A 19706-nucleotide genomic window follows, 5' to 3' on the forward strand; every position below is an offset into this window, starting at 1 on the left:
TAAGGATCGTTTAAATCGAATCTGAGACCAAAAGTTTTTTGCTAGAAAAAAAAGTAAGGCTAACCCCTTTCCATTTTTGGCGAAAATTTTCGCGATTTTGAAAAGTGCTGGAATCAATTAATTGTAGCACTGTTCGGACGTAATTTTGCGAGAGAATTCGATTGGGCGCAGTCCCAATACGCTGCGATCAACGCATCAAAAGTTACAGCCAAAAAACCAGAACCTGAATTTTCGACATTTTTCAGCAGGTGCTTTTTCGCTCGCCATTTCTCTCCTGTTGGTCCTACGCTCTTTTCGCTGCGATTTCTGAGTTCCTGAGGGTCCAAATGGTCGGATGAGAATCGTTTGAATCGAATCTGAGACCAAAAGTTTTTTGCCAAAAAAAAAAGTAAGGCTAACCCCTTTCCATTTTTGGCAAAAATTTTCGCGATTTTGAAAAGTGCTGAAATCAATTAATTGTAGCACTGATCGGACGTAATTTTGCGAGAGAATTCGATTGGGCGCAGTCCCAATACGCTGCGATCAACGCATCAAAAGTTACAGCCAAAAAACCAGAACCTGAATTTTCGACATTTTTCAGCAGGTGCTTTTTCGCTCGCCATTTCTCTCCTGTTGGTCCTACGCTCAATTCGCTGCGATTTCTGAGTTCCTGAGGGTCCAATTGGTCGGATAAGGATCGTTTAAATCGAATCTGAGACCGAAAGTTTTTTGCCAAAAAAAAAAGTAAGGCTAACCCCTTTCCATTTTTGGCGAAAATTTTCGCGATTTTGAAAAGTGCTAAGTCAATTAATTGTAGCACTGATCGGACGTAATTTTGCGAGAGGAATCGATTGGGCGCAGTCCCAATACGCTGCGATCAACGCATCAAAAGTTACAGCCAAAAAACCAGAACCTGAATTTTTGACATTTTTCAGCAGGTGCTTTTTCGATCGCCATTTCTCTCCTGTTGGTCCTACGCTCTTTTCGCTGCGATTTCTGAGTTCCTGAGAGTCCAATTGGTCGGATAAGGATCGTTTAAATCGAATCTGAGACCAAAAGTTTTTTGCTAGAAAAAAAAGTAAGGCTAACCCCTTTCCATTTTTGGCGAAAATTTTCGCGATTTTGAAAAGTGCTGGAATCAATTGATTGTAGCACTGATCGGACGTAATTTTGCGAGAGAAATCGATTGGGCGCAGTCCCAATACGCTGCGATCAACGCATCAAAAGTTACAGCCAAAAAACCAGAACCTGAATTTTCGACATTTTTCAGCAGGTGCTTTTTCGCTCGCCATTTCTCTCCTGTTGGTCCTACGCTCTTTTCGCTGCGATTTCTGAGTTCCTGAGGGTCCAATTGGTCGGATAAGGATCGCTTGAATCGAATCTGAGACCAAAAGTTTTTTGCCAAAAAAAAAAGTAAGGCTAACCCCTTTCCATTTTTGGCGAAAATTTTCGCGATTTCGAATAGTGCTGGAATCAATTAATTGTAGCACTGATCGGACGTAATTTTGCGAGAGGAATCGATTGGGCGCAGTCCCAATACGCTGCGATCAACGCATCAAAAGTTACAGCCAAAAAACCAGAACCTGAATTTTTGACATTTTTCAGCAGGTGCTTTTTCGCTCGCCATTTCTCTCCTGTTGGTCCTACGCTCAATTCGCTGCGATTTCTGAGTTCCTGAGGGTCCTATTGGTCGGATAAGGATCGTTTGAATCGAATCTGAGACCGAAAGTTTTTTGCCAAAAAAAAAAGTAAGGCTAACCCCTTTCCATTTTTGGCGAAAATTTTCGCGATTTTGAAAAGTGCTAAGTCAATTAATTGTAGCACTGATCGGACGTAATTTTGCGAGAGGAATCGATTGGGCGCAGTCCCAATACGCTGCGATCAACGCATCAAAAGTTACAGCCAAAAAACCAGAACCTGAATTTTTGACATTTTTCAGCAGGTGCTTTTTCGATCGCCATTTCTCTCCTGTTGGTCCTACGCTCTTTTCGCTGCGATTTCTGAGTTCCTGAGAGTCCAATTGGTCGGATAAGGATCGTTTAAATCGAATCTGAGACCAAAAGTTTTTTGCTAGAAACAAAAGTAAGGCTAACCCCTTTCCATTTTTGGCGAAAATTTTCGCGATTTTGAAAAGTGCTGGAATCAATTGATTGTAGCACTGATCGGACGTAATTTTGCGAGAGAAATCGATTGGGCGCAGTCCCAATACGCTGCGATCAACGCATCAAAAGTTACAGCCAAAAAACCAGAACCTGAATTTTCGACATTTTTCAGCAGGTGCTTTTTCGCTCGCCATTTCTCTCCTGTTGGTCCTACGCTCTTTTCGCTGCGATTTCTGAGTTCCTGAGGGTCCAATTGGTCGGATAAGGATCGCTTGAATCGAATCTGAGACCAAAAGTTTTTTGCCAAAAAAAAAAGTAAGGCTAACCCCTTTCCATTTTTGGCGAAAATTTTCGCGATTTCGAATAGTGCTGGAATCAATTAATTGTAGCACTGATCGGACGTAATTTTGCGAGAGGAATCGATTGGGCGCAGTCCCAATACGCTGCGATCAACGCATCAAAAGTTACAGCCAAAAAACCAGAACCTGAATTTTTGACATTTTTCAGCAGGTGCTTTTTCGCTCGCCATTTCTCTCCTGTTGGTCCTACGCTCAATTCGCTGCGATTTCTGAGTTCCTGAGGGTCCAATTGGTCGGATAAGGATCGTTTAAATCGAATCTGAGACCAAAAGTTTTTTGCCAAAAAAAAAAGTAAGGCTAACCCCTTTCCATTTTTGGCGAAAATTTTCGCGATTTTGAAAAGTGCTGGAATCAATTAATTGTAGCACTAATCGGACGTAATTTTGCGAGAGAAATCGATTAGGCGCAGTCCCAATACGCTGCGATCAACGCATCAAAAGTTACAGCCAAAAAACCAGAACCTGAATTTTCGACATTTTTCAGCAGGTGCTTTTTCGCTCGCCATTTCTCTCCTGTTGGTCCTACGCTCTTTTCGCTGCGATTTCTGAGTTCCTAAGGGTCCAATTGGTCGGATAAGGATCGTTTGAATCGAATCTGAGACCAAAAGTTTTTTGCCAAAAAAAAAAGTAAGGCTAACCCCTTTCCATTTTTGGCGAAAATTTTTGCGATTTTGGAAAGTGCTGAAATCAATTAATTGTAGCACTGATCGGACGTAATTTTGCGAGAGAATTCGATTGGGCGCAGTCCCAATACGCTGCGATCAACGCATCAAAAGTTACAGCCAAAAAACCAGAACCTGAATTTTCGACATTTTTCAGCAGGTGCTTTTTCGCTCGCCATTTCTCTCCTGTTGGTCGTACGCTCTTTTCGCTGCGATTTCTGAGTTCCTGAGGGTCCCATTGGTCGGATGAGGATCGTTTGAATCGAATCTGAGACCAAAAGTTTTTTGCCAAAAAAAAAAAGTAAGGCTAACCCCTTTCCATTTTTGGCGAAAATTTTCGCGATTTTGAAAAGTGCTGGAATCAATTAATTGTAGCACTGATCGGACGTAATTTTGCGAGAGAAATCCATTAGGCGCAGTCCCAATACGCTGCGATCAACGCATCAAAAGTTACAGCCAAAAAACCAGAACCTGAATTTTCGACATTTTTCAGCAGGTGCTTTTTCGCTCGCCATTTCTCTCCTGTTGGTCCTACGCTCAATTCGCTGCGATTTCTGAGTTCCTGAGGGTCCAATTGGTCGGATAAGGATCGTTTAAATCGAATCTGAGACCAAAAGTTTTTTGCCAAAAAAAAAAGTAAGGCTAACCCCTTTCCATTTTTGGCGAAAATTTTCGCGATTTTGAAAAGTGCTGGAATCAATTAATTGTAGCACTGATCGGACGTAATTTTGCGAGAGAAATCGATTAGGCGCAGTCCCAATACGCTGCGATCAACGCATCAAAAGTTACAGCCAAAAAACCAGAACCTGAATTTTCGACATTTTTCAGCAGGTGCTTTTTCGCTCGCCATTTCTCTCCTGTTGGTCCTACGCTCTTTTCGCTGCGATTTCTGAGTTCCTAAGGGTCCAATTGGTCGGATAAGGATCGTTTGAATCGAATCTGAGACCAAAAGTTTTTTGCCAAAAAAAAAAGTAAGGCTAACCCCTTTCCATTTTTGGCGAAAATTTTTGCGATTTTGGAAAGTGCTGAAATCAATTAATTGTAGCACTGATCGGACGTAATTTTGCGAGAGAATTCGATTGGGCGCAGTCCCAATACGCTGCGATCAACGCATCAAAAGTTACAGCCAAAAAACCAGAACCTGAATTTTCGACATTTTTCAGCAGGTGCTTTTTCGCTCGCCATTTCTCTCCTGTTGGTCGTACGCTCTTTTCGCTGCGATTTCTGAGTTCCTGAGGGTCCAAATGGTCGGATGAGAATCGTTTGAATCGAATCTGAGACCGAAAGTTTTTTGCTAGAAAAAAAAGTAAGGCTAACCCCTTTCCATTTTTGGCGAAAATTTTCGCGATTTTGAAAAGTGCTGGAATCAATTGATTGTAGCACTGATCGGACGTAATTTTGCGAGAGAAATCGATTGGGCGCAGTCCCAATACGCTGCGATCAACGCATCAAAAGTTACAGCCAAAAAACCAGAACCTGAATTTTTGACATTTTTCAGCAGGTGCTTTTTCGCTCGCCATTTCTCTCCTGTTGGTCCTACGCTCTTTTCGCTGCGATTTCTGAGTTCCTGAGGGTCCATTTGGTCGGATAAGGATCGCTTGAATCGAATCTGAGACCAAAAGTTTTTTGCCAAAAAAAAAAGTAAGGCTAACCCCTTTCCATTTTTGGCGAAAATTTTCGCGATTTCGAATAGTGCTGGAATCAATTAATTGTAGCACTGATCGGACGTAATTTTGCGAGAGGAATCGATTGGGCGCAGTCCCAATACGCTGCGATCAACGCATCAAAAGTTACAGCCAAAAAACCAGAACCTGAATTTTCGACATTTTTCAGCAGGTGCTTTTTCGCTCGCCATTTCTCTCCTGTTGGTCCTACGCTCTTTTCGCTGCGATTTCTGAGTTCCTAAGGGTCCAATTGGTCGGATAAGGATCGTTTGAATCGAATCTGAGACCAAAAGTTTTTTGCCAAAAAAAAAAGTAAGGCTAACCCCTTTCCATTTTTGGCGAAAATTTTTGCGATTTTGGAAAGTGCTGAAATCAATTAATTGTAGCACTGATCGGACGTAATTTTGCGAGAGAATTCGATTGGGCGCAGTCCCAATACGCTGCGATCAACGCATCAAAAGTTACAGCCAAAAAACCAGAACCTGAATTTTCGACATTTTTCAGCAGGTGCTTTTTCGCTCGCCATTTCTCTCCTGTTGGTCGTACGCTCTTTTCGCTGCGATTTCTGAGTTCCTGAGGGTCCCATTGGTCGGATGAGGATCGTTTGAATCGAATCTGAGACCAAAAGTTTTTTGCCAAAAAAAAAAAGTAAGGCTAACCCCTTTCCATTTTTGGCGAAAATTTTCGCGATTTTGAAAAGTGCTGGAATCAATTAATTGTAGCACTGATCGGACGTAATTTTGCGAGAGAAATCCATTAGGCGCAGTCCCAATACGCTGCGATCAACGCATCAAAAGTTACAGCCAAAAAACCAGAACCTGAATTTTCGACATTTTTCAGCAGGTGCTTTTTCGCTCGCCATTTCTCTCCTGTTGGTCCTACGCTCAATTCGCTGCGATTTCTGAGTTCCTGAGGGTCCAATTGGTCGGATAAGGATCGTTTAAATCGAATCTGAGACCAAAAGTTTTTTGCCAAAAAAAAAAGTAAGGCTAACCCCTTTCCATTTTTGGCGAAAATTTTCGCGATTTTGAAAAGTGCTGGAATCAATTAATTGTAGCACTGATCGGACGTAATTTTGCGAGAGAAATCGATTAGGCGCAGTCCCAATACGCTGCGATCAACGCATCAAAAGTTACAGCCAAAAAACCAGAACCTGAATTTTCGACATTTTTCAGCAGGTGCTTTTTCGCTCGCCATTTCTCTCCTGTTGGTCCTACGCTCTTTTCGCTGCGATTTCTGAGTTCCTAAGGGTCCAATTGGTCGGATAAGGATCGTTTGAATCGAATCTGAGACCAAAAGTTTTTTGCCAAAAAAAAAAGTAAGGCTAACCCCTTTCCATTTTTGGCGAAAATTTTTGCGATTTTGGAAAGTGCTGAAATCAATTAATTGTAGCACTGATCGGACGTAATTTTGCGAGAGAATTCGATTGGGCGCAGTCCCAATACGCTGCGATCAACGCATCAAAAGTTACAGCCAAAAAACCAGAACCTGAATTTTCGACATTTTTCAGCAGGTGCTTTTTCGCTCGCCATTTCTCTCCTGTTGGTCGTACGCTCTTTTCGCTGCGATTTCTGAGTTCCTGAGGGTCCAAATGGTCGGATGAGAATCGTTTGAATCGAATCTGAGACCAAAAGTTTTTTGCTAGAAAAAAAAGTAAGGCTAACCCCTTTCCATTTTTGGCGAAAATTTTCGCGATTTTGAAAAGTGCTGGAATCAATTGATTGTAGCACTGATCGGACGTAATTTTGCGAGAGAAATCGATTGGGCGCAGTCCCAATACGCTGCGATCAACGCATCAAAAGTTACAGCCAAAAAACCAGAACCTGAATTTTTGACATTTTTCAGCAGGTGCTTTTTCGCTCGCCATTTCTCTCCTGTTGGTCCTACGCTCTTTTCGCTGCGATTTCTGAGTTCCTGAGGGTCCATTTGGTCGGATAAGGATCGCTTGAATCGAATCTGAGACCAAAAGTTTTTTGCCAAAAAAAAAAGTAAGGCTAACCCCTTTCCATTTCTGGCGAAAATTTTCGCGATTTCGAATAGTGCTGGAATCAATTAATTGTAGCACTGATCGGACGTAATTTTGCGAGAGGAATCGATTGGGCGCAGTCCCAATACGCTGCGATCAACGCATCAAAAGTTACAGCCAAAAAACCAGAACCTGAATTTTTGACATTTTTCAGCAGGTGCTTTTTCGCTCGCCATTTCTCTCCTGTTGGTCCTACGCTCAATTCGCTGCGATTTCTGAGTTCCTGAGGGTCCAATTGGTCGGATAAGGATCGTTTAAATCGAATCTGAGACCGAAAGTTTTTTGCCAAAAAAAAAAGTAAGGCTAACCCCTTTCCATTTTTGGCGAAAATTTTCGCGATTTTGAAAAGTGCTAAGTCAATTAATTGTAGCACTGATCGGACGTAATTTTGCGAGAGGAATCGATTGGGCGCAGTCCCAATACGCTGCGATCAACGCATCAAAAGTTACAGCCAAAAAACCAGAACCTGAATTTTTGACATTTTTCAGCAGGTGCTTTTTCGATCGCCATTTCTCTCCTGTTGGTCCTACGCTCTTTTCGCTGCGATTTCTGAGTTCCTGAGAGTCCAATTGGTCGGATAAGGATCGTTTAAATCGAATCTGAGACCAAAAGTTTTTTGCTAGAAAAAAAAGTAAGGCTAACCCCTTTCCATTTTTGGCGAAAATTTTCGCGATTTTGAAAAGTGCTGGAATCAATTGATTGTAGCACTGATCGGACGTAATTTTGCGAGAGAAATCGATTGGGCGCAGTCCCAATACGCTGCGATCAACGCATCAAAAGTTACAGCCAAAAAACCAGAACCTGAATTTTCGACATTTTTCAGCTGGTGCTTTTTCGCTCGCCATTTCTCTCCTGTTGGTCCTACGCTCTTTTCGCTGCGATTTCTGAGTTCCTGAGGGTCCAATTGGTCGGATAAGGATCGCTTGAATCGAATCTGAGACCAAAAGTTTTTTGCCAAAAAAAAAAGTAAGGCTAACCCCTTTCCATTTTTGGCGAAAATCTTCGCGATTTCGAATAGTGCTGGAATCAATTAATTGTAGCACTGATCGGACGTAATTTTGCGAGAGGAATCGATTGGGCGCAGTCCCAATACGCTGCGATCAACGCATCAAAAGTTACAGCCAAAAAACCAGAACCTGAATTTTTGACATTTTTCAGCAGGTGCTTTTTCGCTCGCCATTTCTCTCCTGTTGGTCCTACGCTCAATTCGCTGCGATTTCTGAGTTCCTGAGGGTCCAATTGGTCGGATAAGGATCGTTTAAATCGAATCTGAGACCAAAAGTTTTTTGCCAAAAAAAAAAGTAAGGCTAACCCCTTTCCATTTTTGGCGAAAATTTTCGCGATTTTGAAAAGTGCTGGAATCAATTAATTGTAGCACTGATCGGACGTAATTTTGCGAGAGAAATCGATTAGGCGCAGTCCCAATACGCTGCGATCAACGCATCAAAAGTTACAGCCAAAAAACCAGAACCTGAATTTTCGACATTTTTCAGCAGGTGCTTTTTCGCTCGCCATTTCTCTCCTGTTGGTCCTACGCTCTTTTCGCTGCGATTTCTGAGTTCCTAAGGGTCCAATTGGTCGGATAAGGATCGTTTAAATCGAATCTGAGACCGAAAGTTTTTTGCCAAAAAAAAAAGTAAGGCTAACTAAGGCCCTTTCCATTTTTGGCGAAAATTTTCGCGATTTTGAAAAGTGCTAAGTCAATTAATTGTAGCACTGATCGGACGTAATTTTGCGAGAGGAATCGATTGGGCGCAGTCCCAATACGCTGCGATCAACGCATCAAAAGTTACAGCCAAAAAACCAGAACCTGAATTTTTGACATTTTTCAGCAGGTGCTTTTTCGATCGCCATTTCTCTCCTGTTGGTCCTACGCTCTTTTCGCTGCGATTTCTGAGTTCCTGAGAGTCCAATTGGTCGGATAAGGATCGTTCAAATCGAATCTGAGACCAAAAGTTTTTTGCTAGAAAAAAAAGTAAGGCTAACCCCTCTCCATTTTTGGCGAAAATTTTCGCGATTTTGAAAAGTGCTGGAATCAATTGATTGTAGCACTGATCGGACGTAATTTTGCGAGAGAAATCGATTGGGCGCAGTCCCAATACGCTGCGATCAACGCATCAAAAGTTACAGCCAAAAAACCAGAACCTGAATTTTCGACATTTTTCAGCAGGTGCTTTTTCGCTCGCCATTTCTCTCCTGTTGGTCCTACGCTCTTTTCGCTGCGATTTCTGAGTTCCTGAGAGTCCAATTGGTCGGATAAGGATCGTTTAAATCGAATCTGAGACCAAAAGTTTTCTGCTAGAAAAAAAAGTAAGGCTAACCCCTTTCCATTTTTGGCGAAAATTTTCGCGATTTTGAAAAGTGCTGGAATCAATTGATTGTAGCACTGATCGGACGTAATTTTGCGAGAGAAATCGATTGGGCGCAGTCCCAATACGCTGCGATCAACGCATCAAAAGTTACAGCCAAAAAACCAGAACCTGAATTTTCGACATTTTTCAGCAGGTGCTTTTTCGCTCGCCATTTCTCTCCTGTTGGTCCTACGCTCTTTTCGCTGCGATTTCTGAGTTCCTGAGGGTCCAATTGGTCGGATAAGGATCGCTTGAATCGAATCTGAGACCAAAAGTTTTTTGCCAAAAAAAAAAGTAAGGCTAACCCCTTTCCATTTTTGGCGAAAATTTTCGCGATTTCGAATAGTGCTGGAATCAATTAATTGTAGCACTGATCGGACGTAATTTTGCGAGAGGAATCGATTGGGCGCAGTCCCAATACGCTGCGATCAACGCATCAAAAGTTACAGCCAAAAAACCAGAACCTGAATTTTTGACATTTTTCAGCAGGTGCTTTTTCGCTCGCCATTTCTCTCCTGTTGGTCCTACGCTCAATTCGCTGCGATTTCTGAGTTCCTGAGGGTCCAATTGGTCGGATAAGGATCGTTTGAATCGAATCTGAGACCAAAAGTTTTTTGCCAAAAAAAAAAGTAAGGCTAACCCCTTTCCATTTTTGGCGAAAATTTTCGCGATTTTGAAAAGTGCTGGAATCAATTAATTGTAGCACTGATCGGACGTAATTTTGCGAGAGAAATCGATTAGGCGCAGTCCCAATACGCTGCGATCAACGCATCAAAAGTTACAGCCAAAAAACCAGAACCTGAATTTTCGACATTTTTCAGCAGGTGCTTTTTCGCTCGCCATTTCTCTCCTGTTGGTCCTACGCTCAATTCGCTGCGATTTCTGAGTTCCTGAGGGTCCAATTGGTCGGATAAGGATCGTTTAAATCGAATCTGAGACCGAAAGTTTTTTGCCAAAAAAAAAAGTAAGGCTAACCCCTTTCCATTTTTGGCGAAAATTTTCGCGATTTTGAAAAGTGCTAAGTCAATTAATTGTAGCACTGATCGGACGTAATTTTGCGAGAGGAATCGATTGGGCGCAGTCCCAATACGCTGCGATCAACGCATCAAAAGTTACAGCCAAAAAACCAGAACCTGAATTTTTGACATTTTTCAGCAGGTGCTTTTTCGCTCGCCATTTCTCTCCTGTTGGTCCTACGCTCAATTCGCTGCGATTTCTGAGTTCCTGAGGGTCCAATTGGTCGGATAAGGATCGTTTAAATCGAATCTGAGACCAAAAGTTTTTTGCTAGAAAAAAAAGTAAGGCTAACCCCTTTCCATTTTTGGCGAAAATTTTCGCGATTTTGAAAAGTGCTGGAATCAATTGATTGTAGCACTGATCGGACGTAATTTTGCGAGAGAAATCGATTGGGCGCAGTCCCAATACGCTGCGATCAACGCATCAAAAGTTACAGCCAAAAAACCAGAACCTGAATTTTCGACATTTTTCAGCAGGTGCTTTTTCGCTCGCCATTTCTCTCCTGTTGGTCGTACGCTCTTTTCGCTGCGATTTCTGAGTTCCTGAGGGTCCAAATGGTCGGATGAGAATCGTTTGAATCGAATCTGAGACCAAAAGTTTTTTGCCAAAAAAAAAAGTAAGGCTAACCCCTTTCCATTTTTGGCAAAAATTTTCGCGATTTTGAAAAGTGCTGAAATCAATTAATCGTAGCACTGATCGGACGTAATTTTGCGAGAGAATTCGATTGGGCGCAGTCCCAATACGCTGCGATCAACGCATCAAAAGTTACAGCCAAAAAACCAGAACCTGAATTTTCGACATTTTTCAGCAGGTGCTTTTTCGCTCGCCATTTCTCTCCTGTTGGTCCTACGCTCAATTCGCTGCGATTTCTGAGTTCCTGAGGGTCCAATTGGTCGGATAAGGATCGTTTAAATCGAATCTGAGACCAAAAGTTTTTTGCCAAAAAAAAAAGTAAGGCTAACCCCTTTCCATTTTTGGCGGAAATTTTCGCGATTTTGAAAAGTGCTGGAATCAATTAATTGTAGCACTGATCGGACGTAATTTCGCGAGAGAAATCGATTAGGCGCAGTCCCAATACGCTGCGATCAACGCATCAAAAGTTACAGCCAAAAAACCAGAACCTGAATTTTCGACATTTTTCAGCAGGTGCTTTTTCGCTCGCCATTTCTCTCCTGTTGGTCCTACGCTCTTTTCGCTGCGATTTCTGAGTTCCTAAGGGTCCAATTGGTCGGATAAGGATCGTTTGAATCGAATCTGAGACCAAAAGTTTTTTGCCTAAAAAAAAGTAAGGCTAACCCCTTTCCATTTTTGGCGAAAATTTTTGCGATTTTGGAAAGTGCTGAAATCAATTAATTGTAGCACTGATCGGACGTAATTTTGCGAGAGAATTCGATTGGGCGCAGTCCCAATACGCTGCGATCAACGCATCAAAAGTTACAGCCAAAAAACCAGAACCTGAATTTTCGACATTTTTCAGCAGGTGCTTTTTCGCTCGCCATTTCTCTCCTGTTGGTCGTACGCTCTTTTCGCTGCGATTTCTGAGTTCCTGAGGGTCCCATTGGTCGGATGAGGATCGTTTGAATCGAATCTGAGACCAAAAGTTTTTTGCCAAAAAAAAAAAGTAAGGCTAACCCCTTTCCATTTTTGGCGAAAATTTTCGCGATTTTGAAAAGTGCTGGAATCAATTAATTGTAGCACTGATCGGACGTAATTTTGCGAGAGAAATCGATTAGGCGCAGTCCCAATACGCTGCGATCAACGCATCAAAAGTTACAGCCAAAAAACCAGAACCTGAATTTTCGACATTTTTCAGCAGGTGCTTTTTCGCTCGCCATTTCTCTCCTGTTGGTCGTACGCTCTTTTCGCTGCGATTTCTGAGTTCCTGAGGGTCCAAATGGTCGGATGAGAATCGTTTGAATCGAATCTGAGACCAAAAGTTTTTTGCCAAAAAAAAAAGTAAGGCTAACCCCTTTCCATTTTTGGCAAAAATTTTCGCGATTTTGAAAAGTGCTGAAATCAATTAATTGTAGCACTGATCGGACGTAATTTTGCGAGAGAATTCGATTGGGCGCAGTCCCAATACGCTGCGATCAACGCATCAAAAGTTACAGCCAAAAAACCAGAACCTGAATTTTCGACATTTTTCAGCAGGTGCTTTTTCGCTCGCCATTTCTCTCCTGTTGGTCCTACGCTCAATTCGCTGCGATTTCTGAGTTCCTGAGGGTCCAATTGGTCGGATAAGGATCGTTTAAATCGAATCTGAGACCGAAAGTTTTTTGCCAAAAAAAAAAGTAAGGCTAACCCCTTTCCATTTTTGGCGAAAATTTTCGCGATTTTGAAAAGTGCTAAGTCAATTAATTGTAGCACTGATCGGACGTAATTTTGCGAGAGGAATCGATTGGGCGCAGTCCCAATACGCTGCGATCAACGCATCAAAAGTTACAGCCAAAAAACCAGAACCTGAATTTTTGACATTTTTCAGCAGGTGCTTTTTCGATCGCCATTTCTCTCCTGTTGGTCCTACGCTCTTTTCGCTGCGATTTCTGAGTTCCTGAGAGTCCAATTGGTCGGATAAGGATCGTTTAAATCGAATCTTAGACCAAAAGTTTTTTGCTAGAAAAAAAAGTAAGGCTAACCCCTTTCCATTTTTGGCGAAAATTTTCGCGATTTTGAAAAGTGCTGGAATCAATTGATTGTAGCACTGATCGGACGTAATTTTGCAAGAGAAATCGATTGGGCGCAGTCCCAATACGCTGCGATCAACGCATCAAAAGTTACAGCCAAAAAACCAGAACCTGAATTTTCGACATTTTTCAGCAGGTGCTTTTTCGCTCGCCATTTCTCTCCTGTTGGTCCTACGCTCTTTTCGCTGCGATTTCTGAGTTCCTGAGGGTCCAATTGGTCGGATAAGGATCGCTTGAATCGAATCTGAGACCAAAAGTTTTTTGCCAAAAAAAAAAGTAAGGCTAACCCCTTTCCATTTTTGGCGAAAATTTTCGCGATTTCGAATAGTGCTGGAATCAATTAATTGTAGCACTGATCGGACGTAATTTTGCGAGAGGAATCGATTGGGCGCAGTCCCAATACGCTGCGATCAACGCATCAAAAGTTACAGCCAAAAAACCAGAACCTGAATTTTTGACATTTTTCAGCAGGTGCTTTTTCGCTCGCCATTTCTCTCCTGTTGGTCCTACGCTCAATTCGCTGCGATTTCTGAGTTCCTGAGGGTCCAATTGGTCGGATAAGGATCGTTTAAATCGAATCTGAGACCGAAAGTTTTTTGCCAAAAAAAAAAAAAAGGCTAACCCCTTTCCATTTTTGGCGAAAATTTTCGCGATTTTGAAAAGTGCTAAGTCAATTAATTGTAGCACTGATCGGACGTTATTTTGCGAGAGGAATCGATTGGGCGCAGTCCCAATACGCTGCGATCAACGCATCAAAAGTTACAGCCAAAAAACCAGAACCTGAATTTTTGACATTTTTCAGCAGGTGCTTTTTCGATCGCCATTTCTCTCCTGTTGGTCCTACGCTCTTTTCGCTGCGATTTCTGAGTTCCTGAGAGTCCAATTGGTCGGATAAGGATCGTTTAAATCGAATCTGAGACCAAAAGTTTTTTGCTAGAAAAAAAAGTAAGGCTAACCCCTTTCCATTTTTGGCGAAAATTTTCGCGATTTTGAAAAGTGCTGGAATCAATTGATTGTAGCACTGATCGGACGTAATTTTGCGAGAGAAATCGATTGGGCGCAGTCCCAATACGCTGCGATCAACGCATCAAAAGTTACAGCCAAAAAACCAGAACCTGAATTTTCGACATTTTTCAGCAGGTGCTTTTTCGCTCGCCATTTCTCTCCTGTTGGTCCTACGCTCTTTTCGCTGCGATTTCTGAGTTCCTGAGGGTCCAATTGGTCGGATAAGGATCGCTTGAATCGAATCTGAGACCAAAAGTTTTTTGCCAAAAAAAAAAGTAAGGCTAACCCCTTTCCATTTTTGGCGAAAATTTTCGCGATTTCGAATAGTGCTGGAATCAATTAATTGTAGCACTGATCGGACGTAATTTTGCGAGAGGAATCGATTGGGCGCAGTCCCAATACGCTGCGATCAACGCATCAAAAGTTACAGCCAAAAAACCAGAACCTGAATTTTTGACATTTTTCAGCAGGTGCTTTTTCGCTCGCCATTTCTCTCCTGTTGGTCCTACGCTCAATTCGCTGCGATTTCTGAGTTCCTGAGGGTCCAATTGGTCGGATAAGGATCGTTTAAATCGAATCTGAGACCAAAAGTTTTTTGCCAAAAAAAAAAGTAAGGCTAACCCCTTTCCATTTTTGGCGAAAATTTTCGCGATTTTGAAAAGTGCTGGAATCAATTAATTGTAGCACTGATCGGACGTAATTTTGCGAGGGAAATCGATTAGGCGCAGTCCCAATACGCTGCGATCAACGCATCAAAAGTTACAGCCAAAAAACCAGAACCTGAATTTTCGACATATTTCAGCAGGTGCTTTTTCGCTCGCCATTTCTCTCCTGTTGGTCCCACGCTCTTTTCGCTGCGATTTCTGAGTTCCTAAGGGTCCAATTGGTCGGATAAGGATCGTTTGAATCGAATCTGAGACCAAAAGTTTTTTGCCAAAAAAAAAAGTAAGGCTAACCCCTTTCCATTTTTGGCGAAAATTTTTGCGATTTTGGAAAGTGCTGAAATCAATTAATTGTAGCACTGATCGGACGTAATTTTGCGAGAGAATTCGATTGGGCGCAGTCCCAATACGCTGCGATCAACGCATCAAAAGTTACAGCCAAAAAACCAGAACCTGAATTTTCGACATTTTTCAGCAGGTGCTTTTTCGCTCGCCATTTCTCTCCTGTTGGTCCTACGCTCTTTTCGCTGCGATTTCTGAGTTCCTAAGGGTCCAATTGGTCGGATAAGGATCGTTTGAATCGAATCTGAGACCAAAAGTTTTTTGCCAAAAAAAAAAGTAAGGCTAACCCCTTTCCATTTTTGGCGAAAATTTTTGCGATTTTGGAAAGTGCTGAAATCAATTAATTGTAGCACTGATCGGACGTAATTTTGCGAGAGAATTCGATTGGGCGCAGTCCCAATACGCTGCGATCAACGCATCAAAAGTTACAGCCAAAAAACCAGAACCTGAATTTTCGACATTTTTCAGCAGGTGCTTTTTCGCTCGCCATTTCTCTCCCGTTGGTCGTACGCTCTTTTCGCTGCGATTTCTGAGTTCCTGAGGGTCCCATTGGTCGGATGAGGATCGTTTGAATCGAATCTGAGACTAAAAGTTTTTTGCCAAAAAAAAAAAGTAAGGCTCACCCCTTTCCATTTTTGGCGAAAATTTTCGCGATTTTGAAAAGTGCTGGAATCAATTAATTGTAGCACTGATCGGACGTAATTTTGCGAGAGAAATCGATTAGGCGCAGTCCCAATACGCTGCGATCAACGCATCAAAAGTTACAGCCAAAAAACCAGAACCTGAATTTTCGACATTTTTCTGCAGGTGCTTTTTCGCTCGCCATTTCTCTCCTGTTGGTCGTACGCTCTTTTCGCTGCGATTTCTGAGTTCCTGAGGGTCCAAATGGTCGGATGAGAATCGTTTGAATCGAATCTGAGACCAAAAGTTTTTTGCCAAAAAAAAAAGTAAGGCTAACCCCTTTCCATTTTTGGCAAAAATTTTCGCGATTTTGAAAAGTGCTGAAATCAATTAATTGTAGCACTGATCGGACGTAATTTTGCGAGAGAATTCGATTGGGCGCAGTCCCAATACGCTGCGATCAACGCATCAAAAGTTACAGCCAAAAAACCAGAACCTGAATTTTCGACATTTTTCAGCAGGTGCTTTTTCGCTCGCCATTTCTCTCCTGTTGGTCCTACGCTCAATTCGCTGCGATTTCTGAGTTCCTGAGGGTCCAATTGGTCGGATAAGGATCGTTTAAATCGAATCTGAGACCGAAAGTTTTTTGCCAAAAAAAAAAGTAAGGCTAACCCCTTTCCATTTTTGGCGAAAATTTTCGCGATTTTGAAAAGTGCTAAGTCAATTAATTGTAGCACTGATCGGACGTAATTTTGCGAGAGGAATCGATTGGGCGCAGTCCCAATACGCTGCGATCAACGCATCAAAAGTTACAGCCAAAAAACCAGAACCTGAATTTTTGACATTTTTCAGCAGGTGCTTTTTCGATCGCCATTTCTCTCCTGTTGGTCCTACGCTCTTTTCGCTGCGATTTCTGAGTTCCTGAGAGTCCAATTGGTCGGATAAGGATCGTTTAAATCGAATCTTAGACCAAAAGTTTTTTGCTAGAAAAAAAAGTAAGGCTAACCCCTTTCCATTTTTGGCGAAAATTTTCGCGATTTTGAAAAGTGCTGGAATCAATTGATTGTAGCACTGATCGGACGTAATTTTGCGAGAGAAATCGATTGGGCGCAGTCCCAATACGCTGCGATCAACGCATCAAAAGTTACAGCCAAAAAACCAGAACCTGAATTTTCGACATTTTTCAGCAGGTGCTTTTTTGCTCGCCATTTCTCTCCTGTTGGTCCTACGCTCTTTTCGCTGCGATTTCTGAGTTCCTGAGGGTCCAATTGGTCGGATAAGGATCGCTTGAATCGAATCTGAGACCAAAAGTTTTTTGCCAAAAAAAAAAGTAAGGCTAACCCCTTTCCATTTTTGGCGAAAATTTTCGCGATTTCGAATAGTGCTGGAATCAATTAATTGTAGCACTGATCGGACGTAATTTTGCGAGAGGAATCGATTGGGCGCAGTCCCAATACGCTGCGATCAACGCATCAAAAGTTACAGCCAAAAAACCAGAACCTGAATTTTCGACATTTTTCAGCAGGTGCTTTTTCGCTCGCCATTTCTCTCCTGTTGGTCCTACGCTCTTTTCGCTGCGATTTCTGAGTTCCTAAGGGTCCAATTGGTCGGATAAGGATCGTTTGAATCGAATCTGAGACCAAAAGTTTTTTGCCAAAAAAAAAAGTAAGGCTAACCCCTTTCCATTTTTGGCGAAAATTTTTGCGATTTTGGAAAGTGCTGAAATCAATTAATTGTAGCACTGATCGGACGTAATTTTGCGAGAGAATTCGATTGGGCGCAGTCCCAATACGCTGCGATCAACGCATCAAAAGTTACAGCCAAAAAACCAGAACCTGAATTTTCGACATTTTTCAGCAGGTGCTTTTTCGCTCGCCATTTCTCTCCCGTTGGTCGTACGCTCTTTTCGCTGCGATTTCTGAGTTCCTGAGGGTCCCATTGGTCGGATGAGGATCGTTTGAATCGAATCTGAGACCAAAAGTTTTTTGCCAAAAAAAAAAAGTAAGGCTCACCCCTTTCCATTTTTGGCGAAAATTTTTGCGATTTTGAAAAGTGCTGGAATCAATTAATTGTAGCACTGATCGGACGTAATTTTGCGAGAGAAATCGATTAGGCGCAGTCCCAATACGCTGCGATCAACGCATCAAAAGTTACAGCCAAAAAACCAGAACCTGAATTTTCGACATTTTTCAGCAGGTGCTTTTTCGCTCGCCATTTCTCTCCTGTTGGTCGTACGCTCTTTTCGCTGCGATTTCTGAGTTCCTGAGGGTCCAAATGGTCGGATGAGAATCGTTTGAATCGAATCTGAGACCAAAAGTTTTTTGCCAAAAAAAAAAGTAAGGCTAACCCCTTTCCATTTTTGGCGAAAATTTTCGCGATTTTGAAAAGTGCTGGAATCAATTAATTGTAGCACTGATCGGACGTAATTTTGCGAGGGAAATCGATTAGGCGCAGTCCCAATACGCTGCGATCAACGCATCAAAAGTTACAGCCAAAAAACCAGAACCTGAATTTTCGACATATTTCAGCAGGTGCTTTTTCGCTCGCCATTTCTCTCCTGTTGGTCCCACGCTCTTTTCGCTGCGATTTCTGAGTTCCTAAGGGTCCAATTGGTCGGATAAGGATCGTTTGAATCGAATCTGAGACCAAAAGTTTTTTGCCAAAAAAAAAAGTAAGGCTAACCCCTTTCCATTTTTGGCGAAAATTTTCGCGATTTCGAATAGTGCTGGAATCAATTAATTGTAGCACTGATCGGACGTAATTTTGCGAGAGGAATCGATTGGGCGCAGTCCCAATACGCTGCGATCAACGCATCAAAAGTTACAGCCAAAAAACCAGAACCTGAATTTTTGACATTTTTCAGCAGGTGCTTTTTCGCTCGCCATTTCTCTCCTGTTGGTCCTACGCTCAATTCGCTGCGATTTCTGAGTTCCTGAGGGTCCAATTGGTCGGATAAGGATCGTTTAAATCGAATCTGAGACCGAAAGTTTTTTGCCAAAAAAAAAAAAAAGGCTAACCCCTTTCCATTTTTGGCGAAAATTTTCGCGATTTTGAAAAGTGCTAAGTCAATTAATTGTAGCACTGATCGGACGTTATTTTGCGAGAGGAATCGATTGGGCGCAGTCCCAATACGCTGCGATCAACGCATCAAAAGTTACAGCCAAAAAACCAGAACCTGAATTTTTGACATTTTTCAGCAGGTGCTTTTTCGATCGCCATTTCTCTCCTGTTGGTCCTACGCTCTTTTCGCTGCGATTTCTGAGTTCCTGAGAGTCCAATTGGTCGGATAAGGATCGTTTAAATCGAATCTGAGACCAAAAGTTTTTTGCTAGAAAAAAAAGTAAGGCTAACCCCTTTCCATTTTTGGCGAAAATTTTCGCGATTTTGAAAAGTGCTGGAATCAATTGATTGTAGCACTGATCGGACGTAATTTTGCGAGAGAAATCGATTGGGCGCAGTCCCAATACGCTGCGATCAACGCATCAAAAGTTACAGCCAAAAAACCAGAACCTGAATTTTCGACATTTTTCAGCAGGTGCTTTTTCGCTCGCCATTTCTCTCCTGTTGGTCCTACGCTCTTTTCGCTGCGATTTCTGAGTTCCTGAGGGTCCAATTGGTCGGATAAGGATCGCTTGAATCGAATCTGAGACCAAAAGTTTTTTGCCAAAAAAAAAAGTAAGGCTAACCCCTTTCCATTTTTGGCGAAAATTTTCGCGATTTCGAATAGTGCTGGAATCAATTAATTGTAGCACTGATCGGACGTAATTTTGCGAGAGGAATCGATTGGGCGCAGTCCCAATACGCTGCGATCAACGCATCAAAAGTTACAGCCAAAAAACCAGAACCTGAATTTTTGACATTTTTCAGCAGGTGCTTTTTCGCTCGCCATTTCTCTCCTGTTGGTCCTACGCTCAATTCGCTGCGATTTCTGAGTTCCTGAGGGTCCAATTGGTCGGATAAGGATCGTTTAAATCGAATCTGAGACCAAAAGTTTTTTGCCAAAAAAAAAAGTAAGGCTAACCCCTTTCCATTTTTGGCGAAAATTTTCGCGATTTTGAAAAGTGCTGGAATCAATTAATTGTAGCACTGATCGGACGTAATTTTGCGAGGGAAATCGATTAGGCGCAGTCCCAATACGCTGCGATCAACGCATCAAAAGTTACAGCCAAAAAACCAGAACCTGAATTTTCGACATATTTCAGCAGGTGCTTTTTCGCTCGCCATTTCTCTCCT

Source organism: Neodiprion virginianus, chromosome 6 (genome assembly GCF_021901495.1).
Source record: "Neodiprion virginianus isolate iyNeoVirg1 chromosome 6, iyNeoVirg1.1, whole genome shotgun sequence".
Classification (NCBI taxonomy): Eukaryota; Metazoa; Arthropoda; class Insecta; order Hymenoptera; family Diprionidae; genus Neodiprion; species Neodiprion virginianus.